This window comes from Thermobia domestica, chromosome 12, assembly GCF_964235325.1.
Source record: "Thermobia domestica chromosome 12, izTheDome1.hap1.1, whole genome shotgun sequence".
NCBI classification, from domain to species: Eukaryota; Metazoa; Arthropoda; class Insecta; order Zygentoma; family Lepismatidae; genus Thermobia; species Thermobia domestica.
In genome coordinates this window covers 95,638,429-95,658,063 of record NC_137465.1, presented here as the reverse complement: position 1 = coordinate 95,658,063, position 19,635 = coordinate 95,638,429, and positions in this window count along the sequence as shown.

Here is a 19,635-nt window from a genome sequence, read left to right as displayed (position 1 = left end):
AGCGAATCTTCTCTTTGATCACTTTTGAATAAAGAAAAATCGAAAATTCGAATAATGTAGAAGTGGAACTTTTTTTGCATTATGATCGAAATTTTTGAAAATGCTGAAACATGTATCACTTGCTATGTGTTTATGAGTTTATGTACTAAATTTCAGATCTCCGGCTTCAGATAATCCGCAGATTCCGTATTTTCCGAATCAAGAAACGGAAATTTGAATATTATAGAAATCATCATCTTCCCGTCTTAAAAGCAGAATATTCGAAATACGTATTATTTTATTTTTATCTAATACAGTAGACTCATGACGTACAGACTATTATACCATCGTTCAGCGATCATGCAGCGCTCAAGCTCCACATAAAATCAGACCAACCCCTGCCTGCCCTCAGTAGAGAGGATACTGGGAGTTAAATACATCATTACTTCAACACGACCTTTATCGGAATGAACTGGCACAACACTATTCCTACTGGGAACGGACGCAACAATATTTTCCAGATCTCTCCTCTCGGGAAAAACTTTTCTTAAACATAAGATCGCCCGGTTCTTCCAAGGCAAAGGACGCGAATCGAGAGGCGATCGGCAGTTGATGTTTGAATTCTTCTATCTGGCATTGCGTCAGGCATGGTGTGCGCCTCCCTCACTACAGAACAAACGCAACGTGCAACAGCTAAAACTACGAACACAAAATCTCCAGGCTCCCACACTCATGCCTTCCTCCATAGATAAGACCAAATATTATAGGCTTGCCCAGGAAACTGTCACTATTTCCGAAGTTGCACGTCTGCTGTCGTGAGGGAAACAGGCTACAATAGTAACTTTCCGCCTCCCCAATGGTGATATCACTAGTGATTCTATTCAGATCCTAAACGCTTTTCGAGAGTATTACTATAATTTTGTTCAACCCCGACCTTCTGACAACAATGTTACAACTCTGTTCTTCTCGGTTATTCCTAAACTGATTACGCAAGAAGAGGGACGTGATCTCATGCGCCCCATAACTTCCCAGGAAATATGGATGGCCCTCCAGGCAACAAAAGGAAGGGGAGCGCCGGGATATGAAGGTGTGCCCTAGGCGTTCTACAAACAATACTGGACCTTTCTTTCAGATACCCTACTCAAGTTGTTTAATGCATGTTTAACGGGAGGCCCCATCCGCGGTAACCTCGGAATCACAATATTCATCCCAAAATCCGCCACTTTCCAGACTACATGAGTACAGATCCATCACTTTGCTGCCTACCGATTTGAAACGGTTCACCAAAATTCTGACAATACGTTTAAAACCCATATTACAAAAGTATATTAGCACGTATCAGGCAACTACACATCCCATATATAACATCTATTATGTGTTACGTTCGTTACGGGATTTTATAGCGTATGTGCGAACACGCCACGTTAAAGCGGGGGTCCTTGGCATAGATTTTTCTTCCGCATATGACTGCGTTGATCATGGGTTTCTTCTTCAAACTTTAGACGTCTGGGGATTTCCTCCTACATTTCAACAAGTCATAAGACAACTCTACCAATCGGCCCAATGTCGAGTGCAGATCAGAACCATTTGCATTCCAACGCGGATTAAGGCAAGGCGATAGTATCTCGACGAGCCTCTTTGTGATAGTAATCGATACCAATCTCCGGTCCCTGGCTCAGATTATCTCTCCTGGTGTACTGCAATATCATCAACTACGCGTCTTCTTGATATTGCGGTACACAATATCAAGAACAACATTTGCACATGACATGAACTTAATTGGAACTAAGCCCGATCATATGCTAACCGCCATCTGCATAACTAACGAGTTCACCCAGTGCTCAGGCTTGGCATACAATAAACACAAGACCAAACTCTTGTCGTTTCACGGATTCTCTTTACCCTCACTACCTTATTTACATACTCACTGTTGATGCTTTAACAGTACTCGACATAACTTTTCATAGCGATACAAGCAAACAAATGGATGCTGTCTGGCGTCCTATCGTTAATCATATAAAGCAGATGCTTTACTTACAACGGTTCCGCGGTCTGCATATAATACATAAGATACAATATCTCAACCAGTATGTTGCGGCTAATCTTTGGTATTACGAGCGCACCTTTCTCCTCCCTTCTGTTTACGCACGAAAAATTGAATGTGTATTTGTGTGGTTTCTTTGGCGGGGCAACTTTTTTCGTCTCCGCCACGACACTATTTATCTTCCTCGCAGCAAAGCGAGCCTTGGACTCGTAAACATTCGTCTTAAAAGTCATGTAGTATACATTCTGGACGCGTATCAAGACGTTGAGCCCCACATGGACTAAACACGGTGTGGATCGAATGTTTCTGGCCCGAATACTCTCAACCGAGAAATCCGCCTTTCTGCAGATTTGGCAACTTATGTCCTACATATGTCACCAATCTCGTTCGAGCATGGACATATTTTGGTGCGCTTGCTACCCCAACCACATAAACTGCCCAAACCTCATATCGGCAATTGTGGAGAGCGTCACTTGTAGACGTGAGAGTACGGGTACAGGATCTATTCCCCACTAAACACTGGCGCCAAATCTGGCAAAATTCACAAACGATCATCCTTTTCTGCACACACAAGTAGTATGGACGAGCATAGTTCATCAACTGTCCACCACACAAGAAAGACTTGTGCGCATTGTTCGTCCGCAACCCTCACCTGTAAACATTGTGAACACTCGGACACACTGCAGCATCGCTACACGTCATGCTCTGGTGCCAATATTTGGAACCTCCTCCTTCCTACGTTGAGCTTGATCTGCCGTACTCCTGTTCCTTTATTTACCGTAGATCTCCTATTCTTTTCTGCATTTCAGTATTACCCTAAAACCAAGCACAACACGGTCCTCTGGTTAGTTGGTATCACATTGTTATATGTTCATCGGTCCACGCCGTGGAATGATGAATGCTTATATTTTGACTTTTTACAACGGAAACGCCACAAATATTTTTCAGTAAATCTAGAAAGGAAGTATTTCAGTGGCCTTTTGCAAGCGGCTCTGTCCCACCTGTCGGGAAAGACAGGGATGCAATAAGTTGTGCTTATTAATATCTTCCTTGTGGTGATGCATCGACCTCATCATTGTACACACGAGTAGCTTCGCACAGAACCACACCTAGACATTTCTTACCAGTGGTCAGTCTTAGATTACTTCTTTATTTTATCTATGTCAATTTCCTATGTAATATTAGTGACAATATAATAAATACTAAAGAGTAGTGGCTTAGCGTTAGTTTCGCAATGTAGTTGACGCGATTTCGATTCTGGCTGTGGCAATTCAGTATTTTTTTAACCTACAAAATTGATACTTCTGATGTATACTAGCATGAAAACTATTCAATTTCTCTGGGTCTAAGAGTTGAGACGACCACCTTCACATGTGAAATGCCAACAACACATAACTACGCCATCCGTATCAATTTAATTCTTAACCGTCTTAAAAGTAACGCGCTTGGACAAGAATTGATGAATACATAAGGGTTAAATACGTCCTTACTGCTGTAATAAGGGCCAAAAATGAGTTCCAAGAAACTGTTCGTAGCTGTGCACTAATTGTAAATAGTGATCGAACTTTCAACGCAAGTCACGGGAATGATCCTATTTAAGATGCCACCTTACCTTTCTACTTAGAAGAAGGTCGAAACAAAATGCATTACTGTTATCAGCAAACAAATATTTATATTCCATTTCTTGTTGTAATAAAATGGTAATTCTATCTGTAAATCCATAAACGTAATAATATTATTGCGTTCATGTGTAAACCTAAGAAACATCTGATATATTCTATATCTTTTCTTTTCCTATGAATACCTTCAACTATATTACTTTTCTTTCCCTCTGTAATAATAATAATAATAATAATAATAATAATAATAATAATAATAATAATAATAATAATAATAATAATAATAATAATAATAAAGGAATGACATAATGTCTTCACCACATTACAACACCAATTTCATAAACGTTATCTTCCCATTCAGAAAAATTAATAATTGCCGCAACGGGATTTGAACCCAGGTAGCTACAATGGGAGTTTCCTGTTTTCCCATTTTTTAAAAAAAACAAATCACCCCAACCGGAGTATTGTTCGCCACTGGAACCTCATATTCTTTCGACGTATTCCTAACACTACATGGACACGAACACAGAAATACTGAGGACAGTTAAAATTCCGACCTTGCTCTTCAGAAGAATTCGAACCCCTAGTGGATTGCGTCTCATGATCAGCAGCTTCATGAACATGTGGCCTCAATTTGCCACAAATTATTCATAAGGAAACAATATTGATAAATCTGAAAGCCATACGAATATATATTATTTCTAGAGCCCATAATAGTAAACATGTTTTACTGAAATGGGTCCACGACTCAATTTTGTTCTCTTTACTTTTTGTGCGCTGTTTCGTTTATGTAATGTAGCAACCCTATTTGATGCTTCATTTCTAATTTCATGTTCCTATCGTATATGGAGTATGAAAATTTTGTCTTAAAATGGTCCTACTCGAACGGCAGGGAGCTTCTCTGCGGAGACAGTTGCCCCCTACCCCTCACAAGTTATGGCTCTCCCGATGGCGTAGCCTCAACTTGAAGAACGTTTCGTGATACTTTCCTCATTGAAGAACACCTATATAACTTGTTTTTGAGTTAAACAAGGAAATCTCGAGTAAGTCATTAAGACAATCACAAAAGTTCCTTGTATTTTCTTGTTTATATTTTTGTTTATATTTTGTTTATATTTGTTTGTTTTTGTTATATTTGAGTATCATTTTAACAAAAGAGACACTGACCAAAGCTTAAAACTTTACTTTATTTTAAATTATAATTTGTAACTGTTTCGGATATCTAGCATATCCTTCTTCAGACACGATCGAAATTAATGAAAATACAGACATCTTTATTTTAAATTATAATTTGTAACTGTTTCGGATATCTAGCATATCCTTCTTCAGACACGATCGAAATTAATGAAAATACAGAAACAGTTACAAATTATAATTTAAAATAAAGTAAAGTTTTAACCTTTGGTCAGTGTCTCTTTTGTTAAAACAATTAATCCAAAGCCATGAATAGTCTTACTATTGAGTATCATGTTTATATTTTTCCATGAAACGATTTTAACTAAGTATTTGTTTCAGTGGAAGTTTAAATGGCGAGGTAGGTGGGTGATTAGCGCATTGAACTTCTACTTGGTGGACCTGGGTTCGAATCCCGGCCAAGCTGAAACTTTTTCAAGTGTTTCTGTTTCAATTTCAATTTCAATGCATACTCAGTGTGACAAGCAAGATCTTCTCTCCTCCAGAAAGAAAACGATATTTGAATGAGGAGAATTGGAGAAGGTCTCTCAATGGAGGCAATCATCTAAAAACTTATTTCAAGCAGTTGTTTTAGATTTGATATTTTCAGCTACTTTCAAGCATTTTCTGAGTCATATGTGATCAGTGTTTTTATTTCTTTGAATATACAGTATATAAAGAAAAAAATACATTACATGCACAGCAATATTGAAATTAACATATTGCTGTTGCATCTGTCTAGGCGTTCTCCCAACTGCAAAAGACCTGGACCCCAAGTAATGGAATTAGAGCGCTTTGGGGGGGGGAGATACTTTTGTGGCTGGGTGTACTTTTGGTCCTTCAAACTCTTTTGTTTGCTTTCGATGAATTTCCTACTTTGTTGATAACGTATTTTCATAGCCATCGAAGACAACTGTTGGCGTCCCATACTTTTGAGAACGTAGTTTTGATAATCACTAATTATTCCGCAAATTTTTGTTTTTGATTCTAAGTTAGGGGATGAAGCAAGGACCCACCATCAATGACATACTGCACATCTTGAGGCAGACTTATTCGGTATTTATTCGCTTACGTATGATTTAACAACTTTTGACTTTCCAGAATCTCTCATATGATCGCTTGTATCAAATAATGAAGGAGAGTAAGTGCAGAGTTCGTAAGAAAACACTTCTTTCATATCAAAGCTAGGCGTTTGAGCACAGAGTACTAGGCTTTGGAATGTTAGTGCAGACTCAATGACGAAAGTTTCATCTTTCAATCTAACTTCTTGAATGGACTTCATACGCATAATAAGTTTACTTTTCTTGAAAATATACTCAGTAACTGTTCTATGAGTCAGTAGTGTATAATGAAAAAAGAATATTGTAAGAAAAATATTCGAAAATACTTGTTTAAGAGTTTGCTTTCAATTGATATAAAGGCTAAGGTTCTAAATATTGAACAATCCTCAACATATAACAATATCAAGTACTAGGAAACGTGGCGAAAATATTGGAAAATTCACCACAGCAGACCTATGCAATCTCGAAGACTTTTCAACACCGTTTCTCTAAGGTATTTTTGATTTTTTAAAAAATCAACACTTAATTATACGTTACAATAAGATCGCGGTTCAGTGTTTTTCTCATATTCTACTTCTATTAATCAATTTTCCAGTTGAAACAAATAATGACAACTCTTACATTGCATGGTGTTCTCATACAATGGTATACTTCCTCCAGTAAAATCCAAGATACAGCATGCATATACATCAATTATAATTTTTCAGTAATAAATAAATAAATAACTACTTTGTATTTTTCAACTTTCTTCTTCTTCTTCTTCTATTCGGTGGGTCAAAAACGGATCAGTGTTATGTTTAGAACTGTGTTCTATAATCTTTACAAAGATGTATACGTCATGAGACTGTGGTGATTAGAATGGTCGGAAGGTGTTCTCATATAATCGTCTATTGGCATTTTCTGCTTTGAAATTGGTGATACAGCCCATAACGGATATTCCATATTAGGACACCTTCCTCGGGCTAGATCTCAGTGACTGTTGTACACTCCGCATCAAAAAAATTGCGACAGTCAATGACGTGCAGTTAGGCCACCCAATATACACCTTCTTATCCACAAATCGTGTCAGGTAAAGAAACCCCCTCTCTTTCCTCCTTTCTTCTTTCCTATACTAAAATTAGCTAACAACATGAGAGCAATTCTTATTTCAAACTACACATGTATTAGTCTTGATAAAATGAAATAACAAAACCGAGACGAAACAAGATTCATAGGTTGATGTAGGGAGAAACTGAAACACACACAATAAAAAATTGAAACCAATGGATGTCTTTTACACAGAGATTCAGAAATGAAGCAGAGAGAGAGAGAGAGAGAGAGAGAAGAGGAGAGGAGAGAAGAAGAAAATGAAAAGGGAGAACAGATAAAACTGGAATTCAAACGTAGTAAGAAAAGAACCTAACATTATAAAGTTCCGTCTCCAGAAATCCAACAGTAATATAGAAATAACATTCGTTTTTACATATTTTTTCAGAACTATTCGAATATATAAAGGATGCTTTAAACATTAATTGTGTCACTTTCATAATAGAAGCATCCTCAATTTCAAGTAGAACTGTAGATCTCCGAGACACATCTGGGATAATGTCAAAAGTTTAACACACATGCTTTGTTTCCGCGTGGTTCGATTGCAAATTCGGTAGTGTTCATTAAACGTACTGTTCCAAAATACATTCTAATAAACCCAGTAGATAGCGTTGGTCATATCCTCCATTTCTCACTACTAATGCAAACTGAACAAAAAAGAAAAAAAACGGATCGAAAAACAGGAAAAGAGAAAGAAAGAAAGAGAAAATAAAAGACAGTTCAATTTTACTGTTAAATTTCTATCATAAATATCCTATATTAAAATTACAAAATATATCGTAATGAAAAGTTACAAATGTTGGAAAGGAAAATTTATGTTCCTCATACATGTAGCATGTTTCCCATTTCAACGTGAAAAAACACATTGAATTATATGATGGTAACAAATTTCGTATCCAAATTGTATTTTAAAAATTGTGTTTTCAAATAACCAAAGAGTTACCATTTTCTAGCCTTTTCCGAAGATTTATCTGTTCCGAACATCCAGCATTGATTTCATCTCTTCCGGATATAACGTAATTTGCACAGATAGAAACAACACGCTAAGACCTCAAACGGATCAACGTGCCAGACGGATCATATTGGTTAGGTTATAGACCACCACTGGGTCTAGGATTCAAATCCGTAGTAACCCAGTGATTCGACTGAGACTCGGTAACCCCGAGGATAAAAAAGAGATTTTACTTATTCCCTTGCGTTTAAACAGTATTTCTGTCAGAAACGACCAGGACTGGAGATGTTATTCCCAGAGCACGAAAAACACGACGCCGAAGTTAACAGTTAATTAGATTCTCCAGACCAGGTATATCGGGCTCTTGCTCAGTTTTAACTTTGGAACATGAATGCGTGTGTGTGGAGAGGGAGAGAGGGTGAGAAGTGAAAGATGCCAAGACAGAATAAGGAAACGTTAAGACAGAGAGCGGAGGACGAATATGAATATGAAACATACTTATCATTACAGTTTATGATATAGAACGCCTACACTGTTTATTTTAATTATCGCCAGTGATGCCTTGTAAGTTCTCCATCACAATATAAATCTCTGCAGCCATTATTTTATACGAAAAAAATCATACTACCTGATGGGGAACCGAACTTAGATTTTCCATTTGGAAGGCTAGCACGTTACCACTACACCACCGATTGCTTTAGGCAAACTTTGTTTAACAAATTGTGTAGTGTTTCTTTCTGAGAACGATAACACGAAAAGTGTATACTGCAGATCAATGATGTCTGCTCTACGGTGGCAAAACGAGTGTCTTTGACCCATTTTAGCTTTGGGGAGTTCCAAACATTAGATGGTGCTAAATTGTTTTTAAAAGTCTCTCAAATTGATTTTTCCGCAATTTGAACATGAATCTGATGTTCAGACGTTGCTGGATCTATGAAATTCCATCAACCGATTACCACGCATTCCTTCGTTCAGCTACACCTCTCGTATGCTGCCTGTTATGACCTGTTAAGTCTCGTCAAATTCCTAACTAGGCAACCTGAGAACTGTGCTGTACAAGGTTCATTGTGATTACATCATAAATGCCAAATTTACAACAATATTCCGGGAACTTTTTGACAGTCCTGGTATACTTTACCCTTCCGAGATTTTTTAAGTCTCATCCCTTAAGTTGGTTCTATATCCAAAAGTTGCAAATTATGCATTTCTAATGAAAACTTTCCCCAAAAGCAATATGTCACATGTTCCTCTTCCTATTACCAAGTTTGGACCTGAATGAAAGATGAAGGACTTCAAGATGACTACCATAATGGTACTATACCTGAATGAAAGATGAAGGACTTCAAGATGACTACCATGATGGTACTATACAGTAAGAGATGCGGGTCTTCCTCCACTATACCTATCCAAGATGTGCCACTTCCTCTAGTTGTTTCAAATTAACATGATACCTTTGGTTCATATTATGCACTATGAATGCACTCAAAATTTCAGGTCGCTTGGGACACGATTTGATATTATTCAACTTAGCTTTTCTTCATGGGTTACTTTGGTCTCACATGGAATCATCTTACGGAATGAGGCTCAAAACAATCTCGGAAGTCGAAAATGAGGACCACGTTAATATATATCAGAACAGTGTCATTTAGAGTTTAAGGTTAGCTACTTACAGTGGCGTATTTACGATTTTGTTTAGGGAGGGGTTTTGCTAACTTTCGGGGGGGGGTTGCCTGAAAATGTGAAAATTCTGCAAGATATTTCATATACTTTACTATAGTAAGTAAGATTTCGGGGGGGGTTAAGCCCGGAAGCCCCCCCCCTAAATACGCCATTGGCTACTTATAAACATGTATTCGACACTGCCATGTTTCAAAGAAGAATTGTCATTCTGATCTTCCATACAACAATCAACAGTGAGCGCTATCGTCAGTTGATCAAGCTAATTTTCGCTACTCTGATTAATGACAAAAATAATCGGACACATATTTGAGAAGACAGTGCAATCTACTATATCTCACCGTGACCATGGAGTATTTAAAATTGGTGTCGCCAGGGAGCATCATTTTCAAGCCGTAGTGACCACTACACTCCACCAAACATTTAATATGATATCTGAAGTCAGCAGCTTACAAAACAGCTATATATACCCAAAACGAAACAAATACAGACAAATATTCAAGGAATTATGTGTAATTTACGTGCAACTTGCTCAATGTGTTCGCGAAAAATAGTCAAAAAGATGCAAATGTAAAGCAGTAGATAGTGGCCATTGTCGAAATTTTTAAATATATATATATTACAGTCATGTGTTGTGTGACTGTTTCATCTTCCTGTATACTTCAAATTAGTATTCGGGTTGGCAGCCGATCGATCTTCATTTTAGGATTGATATTTCATCAAATAATTTGATTGGAAATTCTGGTCAACAAGGTTGATCTTCTAGATGTCCCTTGTTCACATTCACTCAATTGCGTAAAACGTGATCAATATATTATCCATTAAGAAATACTATTCTCGTAGGTGCCATATGTTACGAATACATATGAGGAGGTACGGTGGATCTTTTAGGAGTATTCCAGCTCCATTTTATATTCTCATTCCGTCAACTCTTCTATCTGTATTCACTGAGAAAAAAATGTATGTGGTCTACGTAAAATTGTATGTTACATTTGTAACTCCTGTAGTTTTTAGACTTAACGTACAGCAAAAGTATAACTGAAAACGCATCTTTTATAATAGTTACTTTCTGTATGCGTTCTATCTGTACGTACTTTCCGTATGAAAGAATATAGGTGGTCAGAATCTTACATACAAATCGACGTATATAGCATATAGCTGACGAAGGTAATGTAGTATAAGGAAAAATGTTAGATATCAGACATACTGCAACGACATGATGTAACATCTAAGGGCAGTGCCTATGTAGCATACGGATAATGTATGATCCGTAATGATTTCTGTAGTAAGCAAGAGGATTCCGTATATTTGTATAATATACCGCTGTCCGGAGAACGGATTTTTCTCCGTGTTCACTCGCCTTAATCATCCATCTCCTTTACCCTAAAAGACACAATCGTGAAACATTAAACTGAAAGAAGACATTATCATTTTAATGAATCGATCTTGTTTCGTGGACTTTTATTTCACCTATTTTCTAACCTATTTATGATTCACGAACCTTCCGGAAAGTTCATTATTGTTCACTGTCTCCATTTTATTGTAAATCAACAGACACGGTGGCTTGCTTAGTGTCGAGCGCTTACTTCTGTATTAGAATATTAATAGAGAGTATTATTCTAATATCTCTTATAGCGTATCAAATAATGCAAAAATTAAGTCATTATAGATTTACGTTTGTTTGAATGTTCTGAAATAATTACCTTACTTACATATAGACAGACTATCGTAAACATGAATAGCACGTGCATCTTGCAGCTTCAGGCACTTTCGACTAGCAAAATTCTCAATCATAATAAAAGTACGAATTATGAAAAATAAGTTAATGAACAAAATAAAGCATTAGAGAAGTCTCTAATTGCATGGCAATATGCTAAGGATGGAAACAGTATTCTAAGAAAAATGCTTTCTGACTTGTTTTGTTCTACTTAAATACATTTTCACATATGTTTGTGAAATGTTGCCATGTATGAAACACTATTAAAAAAAACATGTAAATTCTTACATACATATGAACTTAACAGATTTTGAACTAGTTCTATTACTATGAGGTTAATTTTACTTCCTTCTATAACTCACGATCAGCTAATGGAATTCGTGTTTTTATATCAAATAATGTGTCGCGGCTGACATAAGACTTTGACCAGGTAATGGCGACTGCTTTGAAACAAATGCAGAATATGAGAACTAAATCTGTCAGTCTGTAGTTTCATGTGGAGAAGAAACAAACTTATGAACCAAAGATTTAAGAACAACTCATGTAATTAATATAAACTTTGCCGAAGATTATTAACTTATATCATCATAAAAGAAACAGGACAGACTTTTTGAAACGAAGAAAAATAGCATACAACTTTGCAAGCGTAGGCAAAGAAACTTACTGTACCCAGACAAAAGACGAGTCATTTCCAGCGCAGTGATCGTGGTTCAGTGGTGAAGACGCGTGCCTAGTAATTTGGAGGTTCTTGAATCGAATCCACATCGGGCAATTCTCTTTTTTACTTTAACAATTTTGATTGCGAATGATCGGCAATGACACACGTTTTATTATATTCAAATATTTGAATACTCGGATGTTTCAATACTTGAACTATCAAATCTTCAGGAATAATAATAGTAACAAAAATAATAATCTCGTAGATTAAAAATTAGAAACTTATTATCGCTCAGGTCATACCATTACAAGCAGAAGTGATATTAGGCAAGAAATATTTCGGTTTTGTTTAATGTTGCCCATGAGAAAGCATTAGAGAAGTCTCTAATTGCATGGCAATATGCTAAGGATGGAAACAGTAACCCAACAAAATCGGGAAGAGACTTAACATTTTAGATTCGAGACAGGACAATGCTAACTCAAATTATTGTTTCACTTTGGAGATGAGAATCGAGATGAGACGAAAACTATCGTAAACATTTCTCGTCTTATCTCTATTCTCGAAATAGTGTATGCCATTTTTAAGTAACAATTGCTCTATAGACTGAAGCTTATACGTTATTTTGTTACTTTGTATTTCAGAGCTCAGATTTTACATATTTTTATAGCATAGCTTTTATAATTACATCTGCGTACTCTACAAGTTAGTTTATTATATGTCTTACTGTTCAATGATATTCAGTTATTTCTATTACAGTAATTATCCTTAAAACGTACAGTAGAATACTTTCTACATGAAACTTGAGTGGAAAGCTTTCGTTTATATTTGGGTAGTTGCAGAGGTGTCTCTTGAAAGTACGGAACCCCTTCCGCGAAACACATTCGATTATGTATGCGTTATCTTGATATTTTAAGAAAATATACAAACAAATATATATAAAAAAGAATAGTTCCTATTTACCAATTTTGGTTGAACGAATATATGGAACGTATTGAAAATGGAAAACAAAAATATTATTATTATTTCTAGTGAGAGTGGAAGAACTTAGTAACAATTCCACAATGATGTTTCAGACAAATTTATGACCCATACTAGACCTGAAGGATGAATCGTTTGTATGCATGAATTATTTGCAAAACGCGCGAAGTTTTCAGACAGTAGGAATCGAGATTGTAGACTGTGACGTCATGTTGTTAGTTTTTCCCCTGTCAAGGAAGTCGTTTCAACTCTAACTTGTAAGAACGATAGAAAGTGACTTTTTCATGTTATTATACAACAGAAATATCAACAATCTAAATTATAAAGTATTTTCTGAATATCCTCGAAGGGAATCGAACCGAGGACCACTAACACACGAAACGAATGCGCAAGCCACTACTCTCAGACTGACCTTTTAAGTAAGAGTCAAGGAACACTCATCTACGCATGACATTGGAAACGTTTATGACTCCAGTGTTTTATTAATGATGAAACACTGATTTCGGTAATGATAAAATACTATAGTCCAGAGAAATCAAGTTTAAATTTTTAAAAAGACCGAAAGTACCTCCGGATTTATCTCTGTTATATTCGGTTATTCTCGTTGTACAGTTATTTCCAGTAACCTTGAACGACAGGGACACGAACACAGATACATCGAGGACATTTAATATTTCAAATGCTCTCACACCGGGAATCGGAACTGAGACACCGCCTACTAAGCTATCGGATGGGTGGGGTGCCCGGTTCGTTCCCAATACAAGCAAGCTTGAGACAAACAATATCGTGCTCCTGGGTTTTCTCGGGACATTATTATTCACCATTATTATTCACTTCCTTCAATCATAGTATTCCTCCATGTAAGATGCGTAATCGTTGGACACTACACGTAAAGATTTAATTTTCAAGGTGTCAACCCAAACCAATCCGAATCGAAAAATAGTTGTATTTTCTATTGCTCATTAACGTGCTCTATTTAAATGTGAAACAGCAGACCCATAATACATTAACCTAAAACGAAACCATTGAATATCGTTTGGAACTTTTCCAAAATATGTACGGATATTTTGAAAAGTTTCAATCAGGGTTGGAGTGGGTCAGTGAGTCAGTGGGTCAAGTGGGTTGTGTTTTCTGAGTGTCAGTAGGTCGTGTGTCAACAGCATGTGATTCACTGCGACCCACCACCCACCATGACCCACTGCGACCTACCACTCACTATGACCCACTGCGACCTACCACTCACTATGACCCACTGCGACCCAAAACGCACCGACCCACTCTGCTCACTGTATTTTAGACAGCATCTTCTGAACAACATGTTTCTTTTAACACTCGACCCTATTCATAGAAACTAAAAGCACGTTTCTGATTAGTTGCCGTTTGCTATTGCCCAAACCAGCCGGCAACCCGAGGGGACTAGGGAGCCTGGTCCTCTCAAACTTGTCGTGGCACCTCCAGACGTCAACACAGAAAACACAATTTAGATATGTGTAACAGAATTTTTAATCACTTTTCCCCCCTAACATATTTATGGCCCCTGTAAACCTCTGTGGCTGGTTGTGGGCCTGGTCAAAACATTCTTGTGTATGTATTGTGTATTATAGTTTTAATAAAAGAAAATTATCACTTTGTTGGAGTTGAAGAAGAAAACTGAAGAAGTTGTTGAGCTTAAACATATATCATGGCAGTCAAAGTGGAACAAATGGAGCCCGGCAGGGCTTTCAATCCGTTTCTACTACTACTACTACTTCTTCTTCTTCTCATACAGTGAATTCGTATAGCAAAACTACGCTCGTAACGTAAGTAAATAACTTTTTCGGGTATTATTCTTTTTTATAAAAATAGAAAAAATCCTTGGCTCGGGTTTGAACCCACGCCAAAAGCAATTATAATTACTAGCACATCGCGCTAGTACGAACGGCCACGAAGACCGCCGGCAACAGTTATCTGATTTCTGCTGTATTTATATATGCTACATGGCGAAAAACTGATAACTGCAACTAAGCAGATCCGCGTATGAGTAGGGTCGAGCGTGATTTAAGAATATGTTTCTGAACACTGTTGAATTTGTCTACGTTTTACTTTCAAGGCCTCAATTTCCTTTTCTCATTTATTTCTGTTTACTTAGCTGAGTTGTGTATCTCTAGGTGAAAAAAGGAAACTTGTGGCATTTGTGGATATTGATGTTTGTAATTGTAATGATAGCAATAGGACCTTTAGTACTAGTTGGTTTTCGAGACCATGCGTTTATAGAGCTAACTACAAGAAAAAATACATTTTTCAATCACTGTAATATATAAATTATTATATAAAAATGAAGTAACTATGTGTGCCTAATCATTATGGCCAAGTTGCAGTCAAATGGAATGACTTCTGGTATATAGTTAGACCTTAAATCAAACATATCATATTGCTTTCATTATAATAATAGTTATACTGGGGATCCGAATTTTTGCGAAAAAAAATTGAGTATCTTACAAGTCGTTCAACTCACGGAGCTGAAATTCAGTATATTAACTCTTTATTGAAAATTGACAGAACGACTCCTAAAATCTTTTAAACTTCTCCTTTATAGGGAGGAGCGACATTTCCTATATATGGTAAATTGATACTGGCTAAGTTTGTAAAAATAATCGAAAGCGATCGATATTAGTTTTGACACAAACAATACAGTGCTTCGCATCATTTATCCATATGTGCTTACCATCAGGGACGGATCCAGGACGCACTTCTGCGGGGACAGTGGGTTATAATAGTGCTACTTTGAGCTTCTTTTAAGAGCTCCGAACTCTGGGTTTTATTTATATATAAAATAAGAAAGTTTAGTCTTCTGAGGCGCGATCGCCCCCTAGATCCGCCCCTGCTTAGTATGCGCATTCTACTATAATAATTGCTGAAGCTTGTTTATCATATGAATCGCATAGAGCACAGGAAAATCAACCTATAAAGATGTGAGAAAAATGGACATAAATATTGTAATGTAAGCTTTTGTACGTTGGTCTACAGACCGTGAATTGGGTCTTTAAAAATTTCATCCGCTTTTCCACTGAAAGGTATCGATAATTCAACAAGGAAATAATTAGACCATGATAATTTAATTGACATTCAACGTAATTTTACCCATGACAAACGCTTTACCATTTTATATCGTAAAGGTCAGATCCATCGTTATTGTAACAGAGCGGTGCTTGAGCGATTGACGGTAGAAATTCAAACTCCGATTAGTTAGAATTTTACAACCTGGTTGTATTACAAGTGTAAACTCTTAAGTCGGTAAAGAGGCCGTGGATGATGTGTCAGAGTTGATGACGATGTGTATTGGTGGGTCAAAGGTTCATGGTGGACGGTAGGTCGGAATGGGTCAGAGTGGGTCAGAGTGGGTTACGGTGAGTGGTGGGTCACGGCGAGTCATGGGTCGTGGGTCACGGTGGGTGCTGGGTCAAGTTTTCATTGACTCACGCAATCTCTGGGTTTAACTGGTTTGTTCTAGGTTTAAACTTGAAAGAGACTGTGTCCCTTTACGTCAGAAAACGAAACATAATTAGGTTCAGTTTTCTTTGAAAACTGACAATATATTGCCACTTTTCAGACTATCCGTATATATTTTGGAAAATTTCCAAACGATATTTAATGGTTTCGTTGTAGGTTAAGGTATTATGAGCCTGCTGTTTCACTTTTGAATGGAATTACGAATCCCCATGTTTTTTCTCTCTCTCTATTTTTTTTTCTTTTTTTTTGTGAAAACACCTTAATTAGCAATTGAAAATACAACTATTTTTCGATTCGGATTGGTTTGGGTTAACACCTTGAAAATGAAATCTTTACGTGTAGTGTCCAACGATTACGCATCTTACGTGGAGGAATACTATGATTGAAGGAAGTGAATAATAATGGTGAATAATAATGTCCCGAGAAAACCCAGGAGCACGATATTGTTTGTCTCAAGCTTGCTTGTATTGGGAACGAACCGGGCACCCCACCCATCCGATAGCTTAGTAGGCGGTGTCTCAGTTCCGATTCCCGGTGTGAGAGCATTTGAAATATTAAATGTCCTCGATGTATCTGTGTTCGTGTCCCTGTCGTTCAAGGTTACTGGAAATAACTGTACAACGAGAATAACCGAATATAACAGAGATAAATCCGGAGGTACTTTCGGTCTTTTTAAAAATTTAAACTTGATTTCTCTGGACTATAGTATTTTATCATTACCGAAATCAGTGTTTCATCATTAATAAAACACTGGAGTCATAAACGTTTCCAATGTCATGCGTAGATGAGTGTTCCTTGACTCTTACTTAAAAGGTCAGTCTGAGAGTAGTGGCTTGCGCATTCGTTTCGTGTGTTAGTGGTCCTCGGTTCGATTCCCTTCGAGGATATTCAGAAAATACTTTATAATTTAGATTGTTGATATTTCTGTTGTATAATAACATGAAAAAGTCACTTTCTATCGTTCTTACAAGTTAGAGTTGAAACGACTTCCTTGACAGGGGAAAAACTAACAACATGACGTCACAGTCTACAATCTCGATTCCTACTGTCTGAAAACTTCGCGTGTTTTGCAAATAATTCATGCGTACAAACGGGTCATCCTTCAGACCTAGTGTGAGTCATAAATTTGTCTGAAACGTCACTGTGTATTTTCGTTAGCCATTTTCAACACGTTCCATATATTCGTTCAACCAAAATTGGTAAATAGGAACTATTCTTATATATATATATAAGAATAGTTTTTATTCTTATTGTACATTTAGTTAAAATATCAATATAACGCATACATAATCCAATGTCTTTTACCCAAAGAAAGTGTGTTACTATGTATCATGATAAAGACAAATCCTACTTAGTTTCTGGTAAGGCATCTGAAGGTTCGATTTTCATATTGTCCAATAGTTGACACCTCGTTCCCCCCCCCCCTTTTCTTCCAAAGTATCTCATATAAGGCAATTCATCCTTATAGAAGATCCAAAAAAAAAAATCATTTTTCTTAACTTCATTATGCTTAGTTGCACTGGAATAGGACTAATATTGAGGTCTCGAACACTCAGTAATAATAATAATAATAATAATAATAATAATAATAATAATAATAATAATAATAATAATAATAATAATAATAATAATAATAATAATATATTTGGTCTAGGAATTAATTCGTGCGGTTGGTACGCACACATTGAAGCTGTAGTACAAACACAAAATACATAAATACCTTAAGAAATATATTGTCCATCGCTAGCCACCACTTTCGCCCATCTGTCAGGCAATGTACGGATTCCGTGGCGAAAGAAGTCCTCATCCTTGGAAGCGATCCAGTCAGAGACCCATGTTTCGATATCTTCTGAAGAAGTAAACCGCTGTCCAATCAAATCGTTGTTCATGCAATCGAACAAGTAGTAGTCCGAAGGAGCAACGTCTGGTGAATACGGCGGGTGGGGTAAAACTTCCCATCCGACATTTTCTAAATAGGTTTTGACCGGTTTTGCGACATGTGGGCGAGCGTTATCATGTTGAACAATAAGTTTATCATGTCTGTTCTCCCATTCTGGTCGTGTTCTGGCCAGAGCTTGCTTCAAACGCATTAATTGTCGTCGATAACGTTCTCCATTCATAGTTTCACCCGGTTGCAGCAGCTCATAGTACACCACACCTTTCATATCCCACCATATGCACAGCATAACCTTTGCACAGTGAATATCTCGTTTTGGTTGTGATGGACCTGGTTCACCTGGTTTCACCCAGGCCTTTTTTCGTTTAGGGTTCTCGTAATGGATCCACTTCTCATCACCCGTAATAATTCGATGCAGAAACCCCTTTCTGCTCTGTCGTTGAAGCAGCAATTCGCAAATGGTTTTTCGTCTTTCAACGTCTCTGTCTTTCAATTCATGTGGAACCCAATGTGACATCTTTTGAATCATTCCCATGGCTTTCAAGCGTTTGGAGACTGTTGTTTGATCAACGCCTAATGCTGCTGCAAGTTGTTCCTGCGTTTGACACGAATCCTGCTCGAGCAATGCTGTCAATTCTTCGTCTTGAAATTTTTTTGGCTGTCCAGCTCGCTCTTGGTCTGCCAAGCCGAAATCACCACTTCTAAACCGTGCAAACCACTTCTGACACGTTCGCTCAGCTAGAGCATGGTCACCATATACTTCCACCAAAATACGATGACTTTCAGTCGCACTTTTCTGCATGTTAAAGTAATGCAGCAGGACACCCCGCAAAAACACTTTATCACGCACAAATTGTGCCATGTTCACTTAACTACAAACTGGTGTTGTTGACGCTTTAATCCACTGCCCTATACTACGAACGATACGCGATGACAGGGGTTTGCAACACATGTGTGGATACACGGAACTGTGGGACGCTCCGTTCGTTGCGCCATTTCTTGTCCACCCGCACGAATTAATTCCTAGACCAAATAGAAGGCAAATTACATAAGAGGACACATTGCATTAAAATCTGTAAAATCGCCCCGAGCCTTAAGCAAAAGTTACAAAATTGTCGGGATTGGAAAGAAGTGTCAGGACCATCAGGACATACCCTCAGCATACGTCTCTGCAACTACCTAAATGTTAAATGGAAAGTTTCCAGGCAAATTGCATGTAGAAAGTAGGGATACTGAACTCACAGGAGACGTAAGAAAACTTGTTTTTAAGTAATGGTTATGCCGGCTATGCTACTGAAGACGTCG